The sequence below is a fragment of the Mobula hypostoma genome, chromosome 12 (assembly GCF_963921235.1).
Source record: "Mobula hypostoma chromosome 12, sMobHyp1.1, whole genome shotgun sequence".
NCBI lineage: Eukaryota > Metazoa > Chordata > Chondrichthyes > Myliobatiformes > Myliobatidae > Mobula > Mobula hypostoma.
In genome coordinates this window covers 39,788,291-39,812,368 of record NC_086108.1, presented here as the reverse complement: position 1 = coordinate 39,812,368, position 24,078 = coordinate 39,788,291, and the positions used below count along the sequence as shown (strand labels likewise).

Genomic DNA, 24,078 nt, shown 5'->3' with positions numbered 1-24,078 from the left:
TAAATTAACTATAGCTTCAGTCTGAGGCTATACAAATGTCACACACAGAAACTGCAGCAAAAATGAAATAAGGCCAGAAGAATAAAAAGGGATCACTCATGAATTTGTGCAGGCAATAGTGCATTTGGGATGACAGTGAATTAAACAGATGGATCCCCCGGTGAGTTGTTTCACAAGAGCTCCTACAGCACAGGCACACCAGTTTTAAGATGTACTTGCCAGGACTTAGGAAATAATTTGAGCTGCACTGCAGGGATAATGGATAACAGTAAAAAGCCCCATTCCCTTGATGAAAACCCTGAAGTACTTTGTGATCAAGTTATACATTCCCTATTAAATTCTATGATGACACCAAAATTAGGAAGAATAAGCAATGGTAGATGTGGAAATTGTGCAAGAATACAATTCCCTTTACCGCAATATTGTTTAAAAAACGTTATCTTGAAGTCTTATTTATGCATAGATTCTACAAGCTACAAAAAGCTTTTCTCCAATTTAAAATCCAACAATCCAGATTTTACAGCAATACAGGTATGGGACTCCTATTAACTTCTTTAAGATGTTGATGAAGAAGATTGGTCTTAATTTTGCTTCTTTCGTTGCTTTTCTCTCGGTGCTATTGTTAATGGCTTGGCTGAACACTGAGGACTTAAAAAATTTCCTGCTAGGTAACAGCCTCTCAAACACATCCTCTGGATTCAGCAAATTCAGTTCTGAAGTTCCAGAAAATAAAACAAGATTGCTTTAATAGATTTATGCAGTGCTTAGGAATTTTGAATTAAAATTGCAGTTTGTAAGAAAAATATGATGATCTTGGACATGGAAATTTGGCTCTGCAAAAATTCCAGGTACTCAATTCAAATGAAGACCAAGCAGTACATTTTAAATCTCTGTCTCATTTATTATTTACTACAATGTAGATAACAACAGAATACTTCAACATGGCACGTTGAAGTATTCCCTTATTCAAGAAAGGGAGTAGGGATAGCCCAGGAAATTATAGGCCAGTGAGTCTTACTTCAGTGGTTGGTAAGTTGATGGAGGAGATCCTGAGAGGCAGGATTTATGAAAATTTGGAGAGGCATAATATGATTAGGAATAGTCAGCACGGCTTTGTCAAAGGCAAGTTGTGCCTTACGACCCTGATCGAATTTTTTGAGGCTGTGACTAAACACATTGATGCAGGTAGAGTCGTAGATGTAATGTATATGGATTTTAGCAAGGCATTTGATAAGGTACCCCATACAAGACTTATTGAGAAAGTAAGGAGGCATGGGATCCAAGGGGACATTGTTTTGTGGACCCAGAACTGGCTTGCCCACAGAAAGCAAAGAGTGGTTGTAGACGGGTCATATTCTGCATGGAGGCCAGTGACCAGTGGTGTGCCTCAGAGATCTGCTCTGGGACCCCTACTCTTCGTGGTTTTTATAAATGACCTGGATGAGGAAGTGGAGAGATGGGCTAGTAAATTTGCTGATGACACAAAGTTTGGGGATGTTGTGGATAGCGTGCAGGGCTGTCAGAGGTTACAGCGGGATATCGATAGGATGCAAAACTGGGCTGAGAAGTGGCAGATGGAGTTCAACCCAGATTAAGTGTGAGATGGTTCATTTTGGTAGGTCAAGTATGATGGCAGAATATAGCATTAATGGTAACATTCTGAGCAGTGTGGAGGATCAGAGGGATCTTGGGGTCTGAGTCCATAGGACACTCAAAGCTGCTATGTAGGTTGACTCCATGGTTAAGAAGACATACGGTGCATTGGGCTTCTTCAGCTGTAGGATTGAGTTTAAGAGCCAAGAGCTAATGTTGCAGCTATACAGGACCCTGGTCAGACCCCACTTGGAGTACTGTGCTTAATTCTGGTCACCTCACTACAGGAAAGACTTGGAAACCATAGAAAGGGTGCAGAGGAGTTTTACAAGGATGTTGGCTGGATTGGGGAACCTGCCTTATGAGAATAGGTTGAGTGAACTAGACCTTTTCTGCTTGGAGCAATGGAGGATGACAGGTGACCTGGTAGACGTGTACAAGATAATGAGAGGCATTGATCGTTGTGCATAGTTCAGAGGCTCTTCCCCAGGGCTGAAATGGCCAGCACAAGAGGGCATAGTTTTAAGGTGCTTGGAAGTAGGCACAGAGGAGATGTCGGGGGTAATTTTTTTTAAATGCAGAGAGTGGTGAGCGCGTGGAATGGGCTGCCGGCGGAAACGATAGGGTCTTTTAAGAGATTCCTGGATGGCTATATGGAGCTTAGAAAAATAGAGGGCTATGGGTAAAGCACAGGTAGTTCTAAGGTAGGGACATGTTCAGCACAGTTTTGTGGGCTGAAGGGCCTGTATTGTGCTGTATGTTTTCTATGTTTCTATGGCATACACTATGGAGGAGAAAAGTCATTCAGTTTGATATGAAAGTCAATAATGCAGCATCTGTGGAGTAATTTGCCCAACCCTACAAGATTAGTTTGATTTTTAAGTGTTTTGCATGGAAAGAAGATCAAGTAGTATTGCAGGAGCAGTTAATTGAAGCCATATTCATTCCAACCCTAAGATCTGGATGTTACAACATGTATACTTGTAAAGGTAACATAATTAATAGCCAGAATTAGCCAACATATCCTTTGCTGTTGGCAGCAGTAACATGTGAAAATGTCATTTATCATCTCACATATGTAGCACCTGTTCCTGCAAAATGAGCAGAACAAATGTCTGCAGTTTCATTCAAAATACCAAAATTTTAACACCAATTTTTGAAACTTGCATGTTAACAGCAGCATCTTAATCCCAGTCTTACCATTATTTTGGAAGCACAAACAAGAAATTAAAAACTTGAGACTTTGAAAATGCATATTATAGAGTTTGATTTTGTTTCTTAGAGACAGAAAGTTAATGAATTTCAACTAAATTTCTTTAAAATGTCCAATTTTACCACATGCAAGTAATATCAAAAAATTCGTAAAAAGATATAAAGGATAACAAGGAAAAGATACAAATTTTGCACATTAGTAGGAGGGTTTAGATTATCAAGAGAGCAGTGACCTAAACATCTGATTAGTACCATTAAGTTTAGGAACATTAGCCTGGATGAAGATTCTAAATATGCTCAGGAGCTGTTGTAGTAATACAAGCAGGAAGTATCCAATCTGCAATACTATTTTATATTTAACTATAATACGCCAACAGTCTTAAGAAGAAAAACTTTGAAACTTAATTCTAAAAGAAGGCATCTTTGATACTCCTATCATACTGCAAGAATATGTTCAAATTTTGTTATTTTGATATTAATTTTTTAATGTTTTTATGTCAAGCTCTTCAAAATGCTAACTTCATTATTTCGTTGAAAGAAACTATTCACAGCATGGAAATCAGGAGGAAAAATAGCATAGTGATTCAGCGCTTCTTAACAGTTAATAATCGCTCGTCTTTCATTACTATCTGCTATATTACCAATAACACTTTTTAGGGAAAAGTCTTTCAATTTAAATTGCTATTCATTTAATTTTGTTGCCCATTTCATCAGCATTTTATTACCAAAAAAATGGACAGAACTTGTGTTGCAAATGCTTACCTTGCCTGATACCACAATGGATGAGTCTTCTGCTATTGAAACGTTCCAGGAGACGCGTGTGGATTTGTCACTTTACATGTTGTCTTGATTGAAGAGCAGCATTCTACTGTTAATAAAATATATCACCACTTCAATGTTGTCACTATTTATAATTAATACTTTCAGAACTTAAACATGTTTGAACAAATTGATTTTGTATCTGCCATGAATGAAATTTCAAAGTTTCATTCAGAAAGTGATCTCTCAGTCAACAACAAACAATAATCAGTGGCACAGCAGTGAAAATACAAAAGATATACAAAGACACCATGCAGAAGAATAGACCATCTGATTTAACCAAACCTATCCATATTAAAAATTTACATCAATTGTCCTAAAGATAGTTGCTGAGAAGCAAGTTCCTAATAGATCTCCTTTCTCTTCATTTACATCCTTTAGCATTTCTCCAGCAATGTAGTTTGACTGCTTCAGAAACATGGTCTTGAATAAAGGCACATTTCAGCTTACATCACAGGTTCAATGATGTGGAACACACTGCCTATCTTGGGCAAAGGAATATTCTCCACGGCTTCTGAACTGTTGCCATTTGTTTTTCTGCTCTATAAACTGTACTTTAACATCAAAACTACTTCTTTTCAAAAGCTTAACCACCATCTGGTATGGGCTGGGTTGGGGGGGTGGTGCGCACAGGATAAAAATAAGCTGTAGAAAGTTGTGAACTCAGTTAGCTCCATCATCGGTACTGGCCTCCCCAGCATCCAGGACATCTTCAAGGAGCAATGTTTCAAAAAGGCAGTATCCATCATTAAGGACCCTCATCACCCAGGACATACCCTCTTCTCACCGCTACCATCAGGGAGGTGGTACAGGAGCCTGAAGGCACATACTCAATGATTCAGGTATAGCTTCTTCCCCTCTGCCATCATTAATGCTCTTAATGCTTTTTTCTCTTCATGCACTATTTACTTAATGTTTTTAATAATTTTTATTGTGTATTGCAATGTACAGCTACCACATAACAACTAATTTGTTGGTGATATTAAATCTGATTCTGATTCCGATTCTGAACTTCATTCAAATGAGTCACCTATTTTTGAAGCTGGAAGATGGTTCACCAATACTTCATATAGACTACACCTCATCTTTAACCATACTACCTTTGGATATTAAGTCTAGATCTCAATCATTCCCTATTACTATAATCTTTTTCAAAACAACCAAAAAATAACAGCAGCCACCTAGTCCTTAAAACCTTCCTCACTATTCATTGAGATCATTGCCAATTTTACACCTGTACCATTTTACTGCAGTATCTACATATTCCTTGATTCAATTAAAATCCAGAAATCTACCAATCCTTGTTTTGAATGAACATAAAAGACCAAGCCTCCACAACCCTCAGAATTCCAATAGTTCACTACTCACTGAGTATGAAAACTTCTCATTTCACTCCTAAATGCCCTACCCCTATTTGTGAGGCTCCAACTCTGGGTTTGAATTGATCAGCCAGAGTTCAGTCTCAGAATAAGACATAAGCTATTTAGGTCTGAGTATCTGCGTTTTGCCTGTCATCCCTTTCGCTTCAATTAAAAAAAAAGCAGTTCTTATTCTTGAAAATACAGTTGGACTATATTCTCTAATCTCCCCTGTTACAACAGCATGTCTGGAACCAATCTTGTGCACTGAAGACTCACTCCGTCTAATAGTATATTCCTTTCTTATGTTAGGAGACTAAAATTGTACAGAATACTCCAAATGCTCTGTATAAAACATAATAATTTGTACATTAGCAAGGTTTCCTACTTAAATATTAGTATACTTTTTCAATATTTTCCCCTCTTCTTCTTCTCTTTACTAAGTCCATCACTTCCATTTCTCAGATTCAGACTAACCTATAGTTATATATGCTGGAGTGCAATGAAATTCCTTTTCACACAAAGCTCACAGAGTAAACGCTATGCATGGTAATACAACTACTACGAAAGAACAGAATGATACAAAGATTGTAGTGAAATTTGAAGTAGTGCAAGAAATGCTAGTGACAATAATTGTGTAACCAAGAAAAGTAGAATTAAGAGTCCAATAATGTGGCAGCAGTACCACAAGGAAAGGTATGTGAAAGAGGTGATTGTTTTTGTAATTTTATGGCAATGGGGAATATGGTCATCCAGTCTTTCAAGCTCCTGTATCTTCTCCCAGAAAATACAAGAGATAAAAGGTATTAGGCATCCTTGATGATACCATAAGCCTTCCTAAAGCAATCCACTATGAAGATAGATCACATGGAAGAAAGTGAAGATCCAGTATGGACTGGGTTGTGTTTACTTCTCTCTGCATGTTCCATTGGTCCAGAGAATAGCAGTTGCCACACTATATCGATGTGCAACCAATAAAAATGCTTTCTGAAGTGCATCTGTAATAGTTCAAGAGAATTCTTGAGGATAAGTTAAATTTTCCAGATGCCCGAGAAACCAATGTTTTTTTTAAATCACCACATCAGTATGGATGGACCAGATGAGGTGACTGATGATATGAATGTCTAGGAACCTGAAACTATCAACCAGCTCTATTGTAGCTCCACTGACAAGGACAGGGTTGTGATCACCCTCACACGACCCCACCCTACCCTATCCCATACCCCAACCAGCTCTTTCATTTTGAGCTAGGTTGTCATTCTCACACCATGATACAAGGTTTACGATCTCATACCTGTACTCCATTGTATCACTGTTGTTGATCCAACCTAATAACAGTGGAGATACTGGCAAACTTAGAAATGATCAAGATGCTGCTGTATTTCGGCACATGGAGTAGAACATGGAACTGAGCACTGAACTTTGGAGAGCACTAAGACTGAGGGTTAGGATAGATCTTCTTAGGTATTCGGTTGTTAAAAGTTGTGCTGTAATTGATATTGAGCATCCTGACAAATGTATTCTTATTGTCAAGGTGACCTACTGCTGTTTGTAGTGCAAGGGATACAGTGTCCTCCAGAGACCTAGTTTTCTAGTATGCAAATCACAAGGAGCCAAGGTCAAACAGGAGGCTGGTGTTGCTGTTGGCTAATCTTTCAAAGCACTTCATTATCTTAAGTTTTAAAGGCAATGATCAATAGTCACTGAGCCAGGACATGATTTTCCTTGAGGACTGGAATGATGGAGGTTTTCTTGAAGCAGATGGAAATTGTGGACTATTGTAGTGGCTCTTGAGCAACCTGTTATTCCAAATACAATACCAAATCTTCAACAGTACTCAATCTTCTACTCTTATCATCATCCCACCCTAGACTCCTTCATGATTAAGATTTCTTCCTGTGTTCCTCTTCAACTTCCAAGTTACCCAGAGAGAGGCACCATCACCTCCTTGCAAGGAACCCCAATCTTTTCTCTCACTAAACTTCCCACCCTTCATGAACTGTTCATTTCTTTCATATCCAATAACCTTCCAGAATATGAATTATCAGCTCTCTAAACATTTTCTTCCAGTTCAAGAACCTTTAACTAAATCACCACCACAACCTGACAAAAACCTTAGTGAAGACACCTGAAAGTAAGCATTTTCGTTAATTCAACCTTACACCACTTGTTCTGCCAAGATTACTGCAGCAGTAGTGTGCATCCTTTTACCAAGTCATGCCCACTCCACCTGCTGGACTGCTCTCTACACATCTGTGATTTTCTCTTGTTTTGGGGCGTCTTTGGTTGTTCCAATCTTCTCACCTTTTGGTTTAAAGCCCCCTACTATTATTCATCCATGTACTACATACATTTTTCCACTGATATCTTCATTAGTTACCTTCTTCCTCAACTTTATAGATCAAGTAACATAACCTGTGAAATTTCTACCTTCATCTTAATTCATTCTTTGTCATTGTCCTCCCATTTCTTAATCTCACTCTCCATGTAAACTCAAGAAAATATCCTTGTACTTGCCATCTCTTGTAACCTTTCTGCTTCCAATTCAGTAACAGATAATGTGATTTCTGATACTTCAATGTACTGCCCACCACTCATATTCCTTCAAATACCACTTTTGTCCACATACATCCTGGGGATAAAAAAGAAAAAGTAGCTTTCCCAACTTACTTACATGCTAAAATCCCAGCTATCTCCATTAATCATTTTTCTGCAACTTTGGCTACAAACACCAACAGACTAACTCTAATTTCCCATCTCTGTCCTTGACCATTCCACATTGCAAACGATCTTCAAGCCCATTTTCCCCTTTCCATCCCACCTTGCACACCCATTACCCTTATTGCTCGCAACCAGTGTGGGCGGTACATGGACTTTGACATATTGACGAAGACCATCAGTCAGTGTTCATTGACTACTAGACTAAAGTTTGCATTTCTTTGTTCTCGTTAGCTTTTTTTTGTTAATTGTCTATTCTCAGGAAATGCTATATTGCCAGCAAATCTGCCATTATCCTTCAGCTCAAAAACCTCAACCATCCCTCTTTTCAAGGTGCCACCCCATCTCAATCAATCTTACCATTCCATTGCATAATCTCTGAAATTTATGCCCATCTCCTGAATTCTTCGTGATTTTCAATTACTTCATTCTCTGGCATCATATCAAAACATCTCGAATCAAAGTTGCTAATGACATTAATAAACTTTGCTTGCTTTTATCAGTCAATCCGCATCCTTTAACAATTCCACCTTCCTTCAATGTTTCTATCATCGTATAGCTAGGTAAAACTGCATTTGTCCAAATCTATACTTATCTGTACTGATTTCCTCCTTAAGTATTCTTTTGCAATTCTTATCCCTCATTTGTTCCTTGCTGCCAAACCTGCCACACAGGAGACTGGTCCATAAGTTAGGGCCCATTTAATTCAAGGCAACTCAGATCAAAAAAAGGCTTAACAATAGGAGAGAGAGAGAGAGAGAGAGAGAGAGAGGGCTGCAGAGGGCTGTTTCTATGATTAGATTCAAGTAACTGATTGCATTCCTCAAGAATCAGTGTTGGGATCTTTTTCTTAAAATATATGTAAGTGATTTGGATATGTATGAAGGTGTACATTGATGGGGTTGTCTCAGAAATTTAGAGGGGATTTGAATGGGACTTCTTACCCCCACACAGGAAATGATGAATACCTGAAATGCCCTGCCAGAGAGTGGTGGAAGCACAGTTACCAACTGCATTTAAATCATCTTGGCAGTGAAGATTATAAACCGAGTGCTCGAAGAAAGTTTCATATGGATGAGTGCTCACTGGTTGACAGTGATGGTGGGCCAAAGGATCAGTTTCCATGCTGAATCGCTCTGACTATTACTTGAAGTGAACTGCAAGGATTTATCTTAGCCCCTTCTTATTCCTCAACACTTTTCAAAAAAAAAAGCAACATCCAAATTTGTTAATTTCCAGACATGAGATGAACTCATGCAACTCTACCTCACTAACACTCCCTAGTTTACAAACTTCCTTGATCTACACCATTCAATGCATGGGCATAAGTTTCTCCATTTGGAGACTGGGAATATTAAAGTCATTGCCTTCAGCCCCCTTTCACAATCTTTATTTCTTGGCCTCCAACTCATTTCCCTCATACCATCCAATCTGCCCCAGGATGATCTTCAGAATACTTAAAAGGAATAAAAGCATAGACCATTTTCTAAACGGGGGAGCTAATTCAGAACTCAGAGGTGCAGGATTTCTAAAGGAGAACTTGCAGGTTAAATTTGTGGTAAGGAAGGCAATGTTATCATTCATTTCAAGAGGACAAGAATTTAAAAAACAAGGATTTAGCGCTGGGACTTTATAAGGTATTGGTCAGATCACACGTAGGAGTATTCTGAGTAGTTCTGGGCCTCTTATCCGAGAAAGGATGTGCTGGCATTGGAGAGGGTCAAAAGGAAAATCAAGAGAATGATCCCGGAAATGAAAGTGTTACCATATGAGGAGCATTTGATGGCTCTGAGCCTGTACTCATTGAAGTTTAGAAAATCAAGGGGATCTCATCAAAACCTATTGAATATTGAAGGGCCTAAATACAGAGAATATGGAGAAACTGTTTTCCATAATGGGGGAGTCTTGAACAAGATGGCACAGCCTCAGAATACACAGATATCCCTTTAGAACAGAGACGAGGAGGAATTTCTTTAGTCAGAGCATGGTGAATCTGTGCAATTCATTGCCAAAGACAGCTGTGGATGCCAAATCATTGGGTATATTTAAAGTGGAAGTTGATGGTTTCTTAATTAGTAAGGACATCAAAGGTTATAAGGAGAAGGCAAAAGAATGGGGTTGAGAGGGTTAACAAATCAGCAATGATGGCATGGAGCAGACTCAATGGGCCAAATGGCCTAACTCTGCTCCTATGTTTTATGGTCTTATAATAAGTGATACTACTTAACCCAAACCATATTGGACAAGAGAGGTGGAACACTTAGTCAAGAGGAAGGAGAAAGCTTACTTAAGGTTTAGGAAGCAAATTTCGGACAGGGCTCTTGAGAGTTATAAGGCAGCCAGGATAAAGCTCAAGAACTATAAGTGGACATGGGAAGGCCTGGCGAGTAGTATTAGGCAAAACCACCAGGCGTTCAACACACGTGAATAGGAAGATGATAACTCAAGAGAGGGTCAGGTTCAGGGCAAAAAGATGAAACATGTGTCTGGGGTCAGAGTAGGGAAGGGGTATCTTTAATGAATACTTTGCTTCAGTATACACCAGTGAGAAGGACCTTGATGAATGTGAGGTCAGCATAGAACAGACTAATGTGCTGGAACACATCCAGGTTATGAATGAGGCAGTGTTCGAACTTTTGAAAAACATTAGGATAGATAAGTCGCCAGGATCAAGTCAGATTAGTATGGGAGGCAAGAAAAGAGATTACTGCATTGTTGCCAATAATTCAGAAAAGGCTTGCCCACAAAAGGCAGAGGGTGGTGCAATTGGAGCATATTCTTCCAGGAGTTATATGACTAGTGGTGTCCTGCAGGAATCTCCACTCTTTGTGATTTTTATAAACAACTTAGATGAGGAAGTGCAAGGTTGGATTAGTAAGTTTGCAAATGACACAAAGGTTGGTGGTGTTGTGGATTGTGTAGAAGACTGCCGTAGGTTAAAATGAGATGTAAAACTGGGCTGAGAAGTGGCAGATGGCGTTCAATCAAGAGAAGTATGAAGCGGTGTCTCAGAAAGGCAGTGTCCATTATTAAGAATGTCCAGCACCCAGGGCATGCCCTTTTCTCACTGTTACCATCAGGTAGGAGATACAGAAGCCCGAAGGCACACACTCAGCGATTCAGGAACAGCTTCTTCCCCTCTGCCATCCAATTCCTAAATGGACACTGAAGCTTTGAACACTTCTTCACTTTTTTTTAAAAATATACAGTATTTCTGTTTTTGCACATTTTTTCAATCTATTCCATATACGGAATTGATTTGTTTATTTATTACGTTTTTTTTCTCTCTCTCTGCTAGATTATGTATTGCATTGAACTGCTGCTGCTAAGTTAACAAATTTCACGTCACATGCCAGTGACAATAAACCTGATTCTGATTCTTATACACTTTGGAAGATCAAACCCAATGGCAGATACAAAGTTAATGGCAGGATTCTTAGCAGCGTGGAGGAACAGAGGGATCTTGGGTTCCAAGTCCAAAGATGCCTCAAAGTTGCCATGCAAATTATGTCCTGGCGAAGGGTCTCAGCCCAAAACGTCGACTGTACCTCTTCCTATAGATGCTGCCTGGCCTGCTGCGTTCCTTCAGCATTTATGTGTGTTGCATGCAAATTAAGTGTATGGGGGTGTGCTGGCCTTTTGTTAGTCGGGGGATTGAGTTCAAGATCCACAAGGTAATGCTGCAACTCTATAAAACTCTAGATCGATCACTCTTGGGAGTATTGTATTTAGTTCTGGTAACCTCATTACACGAGGGATGCAGAAGCTTTACAGACAGTGCACAGTAGATTTACCAGGATGCTACCTGGATTAGAGAACATGTCTTCCAAAGAAAGATTGAGCAAGCTAGACCTTTTCTCTTTGTAATGAAGAAGGAAGACAGGAAACTTGATAGAGTTGTATAAGATGATAAGAGGCATAGATAAAGTGGACAACAAGCAACCCCCCCCCCCCCACCGCAGTGGTAATGGCTAATATCAGATAACATACTTATATGGTGACTGGACAAAGGTATGTGGTGGGGAAATGTCAGAGATAGTAGTTTTTCTTTTACAGAGTGTGGTAAATGCATAGAATGCACTGCAAGGGGTAATGGTAGAGGCAGATACATTAGGTACATTTAATAAACTCTTAGGCAGACAGATAAAAGAACAATGAAAGGCTATGTAGCAGGAAAGGTTCTATGCAGCACTGTTCTAGTTTCTAACCACTTATTTGGACCTACATACTTTTGCCTGGCTCTATCTCACCCCAACAGTTTCTGAAGCTCATGTTCACTCTCCTGTTAACTGAAGAACTGATAGTTTCAACAAACTTCTGGGAAGTCTGAGTCATTCATTCTATCTCTCCTCCCCATGTCCTAACTTGCAGCAAATTCCAGTATCAATCACGTTGTATGCTACGGGACATAACACAATACAGCACAAGAATAGGCCATTCACTCAATTATATCAGTGCCAACTATGATGCCAACTTAAACTTAACCCATCTGCCTCAATATAGTCAATCTCCCTCAATCTCCTATCTGTTCATATGCCTGTCTAAATGTCTCTTAAATGTTGCTATCATATCTGCTTTCACCATCTCTCCTGGCAGTGCATTCCAGGTACTACACACTATACAGAACTCCTTGAAACTTCCCTCCTCTCACCTTAATCTATACCCTCTAGCATTTGACATTCCCATACCTTAAGATGAACCTCAAGACACAACTTTTATGCTTTATAATTCACCTTGATATTTCTTTATTAGGCTTGGTGCCTAAATGACGATATACCTAGGAATTCAGATGTTAGGAGTTTAAAAAGTACCGCTTTTGCTGCTCTGGTCCATGTCAAGTCAAACACACTTCCAAAGCTCACCACTTCATGTTATTCCAAAGTGTATATTTACTATAATTGTTCATGCAAAACGATTTCTAACATTGCATGTAAACACGCTGAAAAATTTACTTCAAAATGATCAGATTCAACAAAATATTGCTGTGCAGTCTTTGCAACATCTGCATGAAGTATATAGCAAGAGAAAAGACTCAATGAATGTCCTATTATTTCCTTCTTTTAAAATCAGATTTTCTTGTAAGGAAGATTTTTACCTGCACCATTGTTCCACATTTTACTACAGGATATTTCAATGTCCATTCCAAATAAATACATTTCTGAAAGCATCTCTGTAATACAAAGATATTCCTCTGATATGGAGATAGAATGTGTCACAGTAGCGAGGCAGTTATCGTAATGTGACTACAGTGCCAGCAACCCCGGCTCAATTTTGATGCTATCTGTGAAGAGTTTGTACATTCTCCCAGTGACCACATGATTTCCTGCAGGTGATCCAGTTTCCTCTCACACTCCAAAGACATACTGATTAATAGGTTAATTGGTCACATGGGTATAATTGGGTGGCATGGGCTTGTTGGGCTAGAAGAGGCTGCTGCTGTGCTATATATAGAAAACCTACAGCACAATACAGGCCCTTCGGCCCACAAAGTTGTGCCGAACATGTCCTTAACATAGAAATTACTGAGGGTTACCCAAAGCCCTCTGTTTTTCTGAGCTTCATGTACCTGTCCAGGAGTCTCTTAAAAGACCCTATCGTATATGCCTCTACCACCGTCACCAGCAGCTCATTCCATGCACTCACCACTCTCTGCGTTAAAAAAAAACTTACTCCTGACATCTCCTCTGTACCTACTTCCAAGCACCTTAAAACTGTGCCCTCTCATGCTAGCCATTCCAGCCTTGGGGAAAAAACCTCTGACTATCCACCTCTTTAAAAAATGCAAGAAAACTGAACATTAACTAAAATACTCAAAATTCCAAACTCAAGTGCAAGTATACAGTACTTAGAAAGACTTCCCAAAAGACTGATAAATGCATACTTAGCAACTACCTAAAAGCTAAAGATAGCCCACCTAAAATATGCAACTTGCTGCCCACAATACCCTCTATGAACCCACACCATCCCTAGTCATTTGAATACACGTATTCTGATGAGCTTGTCGAAGTAGAATACAAAACAATATCTAAATAGATAATTTTTCAACAATTACAAAGAGCAAATAATAATTCTGTACTACAAAGGCTTTAGTATTTACTGTTTTTACAAGAAACATCAAAAAATCAGAGGACAAGATTCAGTTTGATTAATATACATGCTAAACATCTCACATACAAAGCTCCAAACAAATCAGCTGCCTATACCCATTACAGTTTAGAGTGACATTTTCACAGCAATGGCAAAGAGCCAGTGATGGTTCCCATTAACCCAACGTGCAGCTCTTAAAATATTGTTTTTATATTCTATTATGTATCAATGAGAATGTTGCCAGGTGAGTAGACAAAGTAAAGTCAAGTGTGCTTTGAGAGGGAGGAGGTGCAGAGGCTAAAGGAAGGTGATGATATTCAAGAAAGCGGCTAAATTACTGTATGAGGAAGAGGAATAGGAAACTTCAGTGATGTGGAAGAGCAAGTGCAAGATGTGAAGAGGTAGGTGGATGAGATGCAAAGAAGGGAGGCAGTGGGCAAGACTATTTGTGTCTGAAAGAGCATTATTATGTGAAGATGTTTTGGTGTCTTGCCAATTTCTGATATTTTTCTAAGTTTCCTACAAGCGTAGTTTATACAAGCAGGTTTTGTTTTAGTTCCACAAGTTGCCCTGTAGAATCACAACACTCCGTACTCATGATGGACTATTTGTGCCTAAGACACTCGTGGTTGAAAAATAGTGAAGATAACTTGTTTCAAACCCTAAGATGTGATCTCATTGAAACATACATAATTCTTCTGGGATTTGACAGGATATATGAAGATACTACTTTCGGCTACTGTGTCTAAAAATCCAAGGTCACAGTCTCAAAATGAGGGAGTCAGTTATTCAGGACAAGGCGAAATTTCTTCACACCGAGGACATTAAAACTGGAATTCCATACCCAAGAAAGCAGGGAGGGGTTTAGCACATCACTGAATATTTTCAAAATACTTATGAACATATTTTTTGAATCTTAAGGGACGTGCAAGAAAATGGTTCTGACTGGAAAAGTAGTGGCACCTTAGAGTAACAGAGCACAGAAAAAGGCCCTTCAGCCTATCTGGTCCATGCCAACGACACCTCTCTGTTACACCAAGCCATTCCCTCTGTGAACCTATCTAATGCCTCTTAGACATTGCAATTGTACCCACCTTGACCACTTCCTCAGGCAACTCATTCCAGATTCTCACAACCCTCTGTATAAAGAAGTTACTTCTCCAGTCTCCTTTAAGTATCTCCTCTTATCTTGTATCTGTGCTTTCTAGTTTTAGACTCACCAACTCTGGGAAATGACTATGACCATCCATCCACCTAGTCTATTCCCCTCATGATTTTATAAACCTGCAGGATCTCTCTCATTTTCCTATGCTCCAGAAATAAGATTCTCTCCCTACATTTCACAGCCTCTAGTCCAGGCAGTATCTTTCCAAATCTTTTCCATATGCTCTCCAATTTGACAGCATCTTTCCAACAACATGGTGACCATAGACATACTTTTGTGGCAAGTTTTTAAAACATGGAAAAACAAACAGATGAGGTCATAAAATATGAATATCTTTGGTACAATATGTTGAATTAGAAATAATATTTAACATGTACAAGACTAAAGTATGGTAGTTTAGGATACCCATAAAATACAATCACTGAGAATGCCAAACATACCACACTGGTTCAGAGAAGTTTTACTCAGCAGTTATAAACAGAGTTTCTATATTGGTATTTTAGAGCACAGCATAGCTATATTGGTGTATTATTATCACATGTACCAAGATACAATGAAATGCTCATCTTGCATATTATTTATACAGATCAAGTCATTACACAGAGCCTTGAGCTAAATGTGAAAGAAATATCTTATGGTTTAGCCTTCACTAAAATAACATTATAGAACAAGTAGACACCATCACAACAGAAGTTTCCAGAACAATGTATTTTTACCCTTTATTATTGATCTTTTCATCAAAACATCAAAAATTGGTATGTTTATAAATAATTGCACTGTTTTCTTTCAATAGCTCCAAATAATAAAAATATGTGCACATAAGCAATGCCTGTACCATCTCTTTAATTATATGTAAAATACCATATTCAGCATAAATTTTCGGAATGTGTAGACTACCATCTCTCAACTACAAGTGCCAGATTGGGTCAAATAAATGTATTTCTATTTGAACTGAGGAATGAACAATGTGAGTGATTCTTTTCACAAGATTAAAAACAATATTTTTGCGTTATGATCATCGCCATCTTCAGAAGTCTTGACACATTCAACATTTAATAGCATCATTGATATTCAATATAACAAGTATAGTTGCAAGAAAAAGTTTGTAAACCTTTTGCAATTACCTGCTTTCTGCATTAATTACTCATAAAATGTGATCTGATCTTCATCTAAGTCACAATAATAGACAAACACAATCTGCCTAACCTAATAAAACGCAAACAATTGTACTTTTCAATCCTGTGCATGATTGAAAGAAGCTACTACACAGGATCGAAAGTAGCTACTGAAAGTTGTAAGATTAGTCAGCTCCATCTTGGGTTCTAGCCTCCATAGCATCCGAGACATCTTCAAGAAGCAGTGCCCATTATTAAGGACCCCCATCACCCAGAACATGCCCTCTTCTCATTGTTACCATCAGGAAGGAGGTACAGAAGCCTGAAGACACATACTCAGTGTTTCAGGGACAGTTTCTTAGTTTCTTCTCTTCTGCCATCTGATTCCTAAATGGACACTGAAATCATGAACACTATCTCACTTTTTTAAAAATATTATTTCTGTTTTTGCACTTTTTAAAAATTTAACTATTTAATATATATACCTATATTTACTGTAACTGATTAACTTATTTTTTTCTATATTATCATGTATTGCATTGTAATGCTAACACTAAGTCAGCAAATTTCACAGCATATGTTGGTGATATTAAACCTGATTCTGATTCTTTTCGTGCCTTTATTGAACACATTGCTTAATCACTCACAGCCCAGGCTAGAAAAAGTATGTGAACCCTTGTATTTAATAACTGGTAGAACCTCCGTAAGCAACAATAACCTCCACCAATCATTTCCTGTAGCTGCTAATCAGACTTACATAATGGCGAGTAGGAATTTAGACCATTCCTCCATGGCAAACAGTTTAAGTTCATCAATATTTTTGGGACACCTTGCATGAACAGCCCTCTTCAGGTCATGCCACAGCATCTCAATTGGGTTAAAGCTAGACTCTGACTTGGCTACTCCAAGATTTACTTTTGTGTTTCAGATCCTTGTCTTGTTGCATCATCCAACTTCTATTAAGCTTCAGGTGACAGACCGCTACCCTGACATTCTCCTGTAAAATGTCTTGATACAATTTTGAATTCATTGTTCCCTCAACGATTGCAAGCTGTTCAGGCCCTGAGAAAGCAAAGCAGCCCCAACCCATGATGCTCCTTCCACCATGCTTCCCAGTTGGGATGAGGTTTTGGTGTACAGTGCCCTTTTCCCCTCCAAATCCAGCAGTGTGCATTTCCGCCAAAGAGTTCAATATTTGTCCATTGTGGCCACAGAACATTGTCCCAGAAGTATTGTGGAACATTCAGGTGGACTTTTGCAAACCTGAAATGTGCAGCAATGTTTTTTTTTATTTTGGAGAGCAATAGTTTCCTCTGCGGATCCTTCCATGAACACTATTCTTGTTCAGTGTTTACTTATAGTGGGCACAAGAACAGAGATTTTAGCAAGTTCTAGAGATTTCTGCAGGTCTTTTGCTATTACCCTTGGGTTCTTTTTCACCTCTTTCAGCATTGCATGTTGTGCTCTTGGTGTAATCTTTGCAGGATGCCCTCTCCTAATGAGAGAAGCAACAGTACTGAATTTCTTCCATTTGTATACAATTTCTCTTACTATGGACTGATTACCACTCAGGTCTTCAGAAGTGCATTTATAGCCTTTTCCAGCTTCATGCATCTCTATAATTCTCCTTCTAAGGTCCTCTGAAAGTTGATTTGATCAAGGCATGGTGCACATAAACAGATCTTTCTTAGTAACCTAACTTTGTGCTGTCCATTTTATAGGGCAGAGCACCTCAACAACCCACACCCCTAATCTCAACTTATTGAATGAAACACCTGATTCCAAATAGCTTTTGTAGAAGGCATTAGCCCAGAGGTTCCCATACTTTTTTGAACCAAGACTGTGATTGTTTAAATGGTGAACTCGGTATTGACGAGAAGTGGTACAATTGTTGTGTGTTATTAGTTTAGGCAGATTGTGTTTGTCTATTATTGTGACGTAGATGAAGATCAGATCACATTTTATGAAAATTAATGCAGAAAACCAGGCAATTGTAAAGGGTTCACAAACTTTTTTCTTGCAATCATATGTGTGGGGTGTGCTTGCTTATTGTTTTGCAGAGGGGTAATGACAGAATGACATTTACCTGAATCAAATGCATTGTGACAACAGCACTCCACAACATACAAAAGGGATTCAGAACTCAGAATATATAGTATATATAATAGGGGGGGGGAGGGGGGGGAAGGAATCTAGAAGAGCATATTCAATAGGCACATGCATCCACTGAGGAATTAGGGATGGGGATTAAATGTTCCGGACATTCACAAACCATTAACAAAATCAGGGAATCTCCGACTAAAAGGGTAAAAGTGAAGAAATTAATTAGGTACTCAGTCCGAGTGGACATAGATGGTAGGAGAATCGGAGTGGCATTAATGGTTATGTGAAAGAAAATAGGTTACAGGAAAATAGAAGAGATATGGCAAATTTTGTGGGGAATCGTTCTGAGAGCGGCAAAGCCTTGAAGAGCCGGTGAGATGATTGTTGTAATAGGGAAAAGGAAATAAAATTGTTTACTCCATCTTCAATGATTTTTAAATGTTTTAATTAATCTTTAAATGTAGTTAATTATTTACATTAAATTCAGTACAGTAGTTTGTGTTGCTGAAAGCAAAAAGCATTCAGAAACTATTCAAAAGCCACAGGTCAAATAATCAGGTGCAGCAAGATTCAACAAGAACCAGCCTATTAAAATTAAGTGCTATTTTGTTTCTTCTTACATGAACAGACATCACATTATGAGATATAGGCCAACCAAAAACATCAGAATTAATACAACCTTTTCTGAAAGAGAATTACAAACTGGCCAGGAACACAAACATAGTCACAGCATCATTATTTATGAATGTATCACACAAAAATGCTGGAAAACTCAGCAGGTCAGGCAGCATCTAAGGAGAGGAATAAACAGTCGATGTTTTGGGCTAAGGTCCTTCAGGAGTACTGATGAAGAGCCTCAACCTGAAACGTCAACCGTTATACCCCTCCATAGATGTTGCCTGACTTCAGTTTGTGTTCTCAAGATATCCAACACCTATCTGCAGAATCTCCTGTGATTATTGAATTGAACTGACTTTATTTCTCACATCCTTCACATACATGAGGAGTAAAACTCTTTACGTTACATCTCTAAATGTGCAATGTGCAATCATAGTAATTTATAATCAACAGAACAGTCAATATAACATAGAAATACACTCTAATCAGCGTGAGTTAATCAGTCTGATGGCCTGGTGGAAGAAGCTATGAGAGTATCTGCAGTAATGTTGCTGATAAAGTCATTATAAAATCCAAGTTAAAGAAAGGAGCAGCATAAGCATTTAAAAACACAATATAAGTAACAATGTGAACAGCATCAGAATATAAGTTTTTTTTTCCAGAAGAATAAGGAAGAATAAGACCTCAAAGAAAGAATGATTGTATTTCACACTGTACATGCATACTGTTACAGCAATCCAGGATATTTTTTATTGCCCAAAATGTCATTTTCCATGAGAGTTATCAATAGCAACAATATAGATTGAAATAACAAATTTGCAGGAAATTTGCCTACAAATAACAAATTCTGCATGCTCAGTAAATGGGAAAGTTGCAAACAAGCATATACCTGTACATACAAATGAATGCCAAGCATGGAATTTACATGAAAAGAAGGATCATGAAACTCAAGAGATCTCCAACAGAAATACTAGTTTTCTTTCAATTAATTAACATTAACGCATCTCACTGCTTCAACAGAAAAAAATCATTTTCTTATACATAAAATATTCAACATACAGGATCTATTATTCTTTCATTCTTAAAGATTTCTTTGATTCAGATTTTCAGATTCTGATTTATTTATCACATGTACATGAAAACATACTGTGAAATGTGCCATTTGCATTAACCACCAACACACCCAAGGATGTGCTGGAGGCCGCCCTCAAGAGTCGCCGACAAAGCTCAGCAAAACAACATAGAGCACAACAAAGCAGACCATACCAGGCAACAAAAGGCTTTGGAGAAAGACTGCAATGATAACCAGTACTGAAGAATACAAATGTGATAGAGAAGTAAGTAGTGCATTGTCAGACAGAGTTTTCACACTAATAGTCACATCATATCAATTACGAATTTAATAAGAATCATTTTAGTACTGCTACAGGGATGAAAATATGTGGCAACGATGGATGTAGATTTGGGATACAAAAACATTTTCAAGCATTTTGTTAAGGAACAATGCTAATAGGTTCTGGGATTTTTATCTTTAAGAACTAACAACTCTGATTGAAGTTAGGAATAATATCAGCGAATAGGGAGATCATAAAAAGAAGTTAAGCAATCAGATCTTTGTAGAAAATGGATCAGAAGAGCAGGAGATGAGTATTAATGAGTAGATACATACATAAACGCATGGTAAAATACAATGCAGAAAATTTAGCAGATATAAAATTCTCACACCTCTTAAGATGTTTTGACAAGAATAATTTCATGACTTCGATAACACAAGCATGATGTTAATTTTAATTCAGATTTATTGTTTCAGCAAAATTATCTAATTATTTTTGACTGCTGAACAATCCATTGAAATAACACAGAACTATTCAGCACAATACAGAAAATGTGCTTTTAATTTTGGTGGTAAAGAACTTTAAAAAAAATAAAAAGCACTCTTTGATGCCACATAACAGATTGATTGCAAGCCACTTCTGAAATTTTATGTCATATAAATGGAAAGTACAACTAATAAGTGTAATGAATTGATGAATGAGTGCAATTTTTGCAGATAAAATGTAATTATTTATCAAAGTAAAGCTATATAATATTTCTAGTCCCTTACATTATGTCCTTTCTCATCAGAGAATCCCATCCAAAAAATAAATCAAAATTATAAGTAGTTTTCTGCTTTTTAATTTAAAACAAACTTTTAGTTACTAAATTAGGCAAGCCAAAGTCATCAAATTACCTTAGTAAGTGTTCTGCAGCAATTTAAAACCTTGCTATAGTAGGTCAATTAATTCTGTACTGAGCACCACTGCTCATTCAAACAGACCCGCAACTGACCTCGTAATTTCAAAAGAGTAATTCAAATGAAAGAGAATTCAATTAAAAAAATCTACTTTGCAGACTATACAAAATGCTTAGATTAAGCCCACTTGAGCAGAATAAAATCTAGCGGTAATTTCAAGTGCAAAATAATATTCCATCAGTAATGAAAAGCCAGATAAGCCTGCAGTTTGTAGGGCAAGTTAATATTCCCCCACCCCCTTTTATGGAGCAGGACACTCTTGAAGGCAGTAACAGCAGTATATTGCACTGCATGAAAATAAATCCCCCCCAAAATAAAAATCACCTGACATGCTTCCTCCAGCTATCTTCCTAACACCTCTCACTCCCACCTCAGACCCATTTTTCCAGTGGTCCAATCAAATCATAGATCATTAGCAAGGGAAAATAAAAGTAGGGCAGGGAGTGGCAATTTTTGGAGTGGACCAATGTTGGAGTGGGGAGGCTTGAGCGAGGTAAGTAACTGGTAAGTTTCTTCTTCATTCTTCCTGTTACTGCATACTTAGAGCTGAGGATGGCACCAGGGGCTGTGAGAAATTTGGGAATTCTAGGAGACCTTCAGGCTCCCAGATAATCAGATCTGCATCAGGTGCACTGAGCTGCAGCTCCTCAGAGACCATGTTAAGGAACTGGAGCTGCAGCTTGATGACCTTCGGCTCGTAAGGGAAACTGAGGAAGTGACAAATAGGAGCTATAGGGAGTTAGTCGCCAATAGGTTCCAGGAGGCATGCACCTGTGTGACTGTCAGGAGAGGGAAAGGAAATGGATAGCTAGTGCAGAATACCCCTGTCGCCATTCCTTTCAATAATAAGTATATCGCTTTGGATATTGTTGGGGGGGGGGGCAGGAAACAACCTACCAGGGAGAAGCTGCAGCCATCAGGTCTTTAGCACTGGGTCTGGCACTATGGCTCAGGAGGAGGAAGAAGAGGACAGCAGCAGTGACAGAGGATTCCACAGTTAGAGGAGTAAACAGGAGATTCCATGGATGCAACAGAGACACGTGGATGGTATGTTGCCTCCCAGTTCCCAGGGTCAGGGACATCTCAGATCGGGTCCACAGCACTTTAAAGGGGGAGGGTGAGCAGGCAGAAGTGTTGGTACATATTGACACAAGTGACATAGGTAGGAAAAGGGAGGAGGTCCGGAAGAAAGTACTTGGGGAGCTAGGTAGAAAGCTGAAAAGCAGGACCTCCAGGGTAGTAATCTCTGGATTACTGCCTGTGCCATGTGCCACTGAGCATATTACTAGGATGATTTGGAAGATGAATGCGTGGCTGAGGAACTGCTGCAGATTGCAGGATTTCAGATTTCTGGATAATTGGGATCTCTTTTGGAAAAGATATGACCTGTACATAAGGACACCTGGACCCACGGGGGACCAATATCCTTGCGGGCAGGTTTGCTAGAACCGATAAGGAGGGTTTAAACTAAATTGGTGGGAGGAGGGGAACTGAGTGATAGGGCTGATGATAGGGCAGTCGATAAACAAGCAGAGGCAGTGTGCAGTTCAAAGTAAAATTTACTATCAGAGTACTTAGATGACACCACATACAACCCTGAGATTTCTATGGGCATATTTACAAATCCATACAACAGTAACTGTAAACAGGATCAACGGACAAGAAACTGTGCAAATAGCAATAAATAACGAGCATGAAATAACAAGATAAAGAGTCCTTAAAGTGAGACCATTGGTTGTAGGAACACCAGAAATATAACGAGTGTAGTTATCCCCTTTTGTTTAAGAGCCTGATGGTTGAGAGGTAGTAACTGTTCTTGAACCTGGTGGTGCAAGTCCTGAGGAACTTGTACCTTCTACCTGATTGCAGCAGCGAGAAAAGAACATGGCATAGAGTGGTGAGGATCTTTGATGATGGATGCTGTTTTTCTACAACAATTCGTTTAGATGGGCTCAATAGTTGGGAGAGTATTACCTGTGATGTACAGGGCCAAATCCACTAACTTTTGTAGGATTTTCCACTCAAAGGCATTGATGTTCCCACACCAGGCTGTAATGCAGCCAGTCAGCACACTTTCCACCACATATCTACACGTCTGCCAAGGTTTTTGATGACATACCGAATCTCCACAGCCTCCTGAGAAAGAAGAGACACTGTCATGCTTTCTTTGCAATTATATTTATATGATGGGTCCATGAGAGGTCCTCCGAGTGACAAACAGGAATTTAAAGCGACTGACCTTCTCCACCTCTGATCATCCAGTGATTACCGGCTCATGGAACTCAATGAGTCCATTTTTTTAATGAATCTGAATTGATTAGTGAGACTGTCAGAAAGGACAAGCAGATGATCAGGCAAATTAGGTGTCAGTGGAGTGAGTTGCAGTGAAACAAGGGGACAGAATTTTAAATAGTGATAAATATAGGAATGAAGGCATTATACTTAAATGCACGCAGTATACAGAATAAGGGTAGATGTTCTTGCAGCACAGTTAGAGGTTGGCAGGTATGATGTTGTGGGCATCACTGTGTTGTGGCTGAAAGAAGACTATAGTTGGAAGCTTAACATCCAAGGATACACAATCAGGCAGAGGGGGTGGCATGGCACTGTTGGCAAAAATGAAATCAAATCCTTAGAAAATGGTGATATAGGATTGTAAGATGTTGAATTGTTGTGGGTAGAGCAAAGGAACTGATAGGATAAAAAGAACCTGATGGGAGTTTTACACAAACTTCCAAACAGCAGCCAGAATGGGGCTACAAATTACAACAGGAAATAGGAAAAGCATGTCAAAAGAGTTTCAGGCCGAGACCCTTCGTCAGGACTTCCTTCAGTTAGTCCTGACGAAGGGTCTCGGCCTGAAACGTCGACTGCGCCTCTTCCTATAGATGCTGCTTGGCCTGCTGCGTTCACCAGCAACTTTGATGTATGTTGCTTGAATTTCCAGCATCTGCAGAATTCCTGTTGTTTGCGTCAAAAGAGCAATGTTACGATAGT

General features: G+C 38.8%; 1 protein-coding gene across 7 annotated transcripts in view; it reads right to left on the bottom strand.

Moving 5' to 3' along the window:
- nek7 (NIMA-related kinase 7) overlaps positions 1–24,078 on the bottom strand; it is a 225,534-nt gene that overhangs the window by 134,126 nt on the left and 67,330 nt on the right. For 4 of the 7 annotated variants that reach the window (XM_063063872.1, XM_063063868.1, XM_063063874.1 and 1 more), the window contains one exon: positions 3,568–3,673. The gene's annotated coding sequence lies outside the window, so the exon portion shown is untranslated. Of the gene's footprint in view, positions 1–3,567; positions 3,674–23,055; positions 23,218–24,078 lie in introns of all 7 variants that reach the window. The other 3 variants (XM_063063870.1, XM_063063875.1, XM_063063871.1) reach the window with 2 other exon arrangements.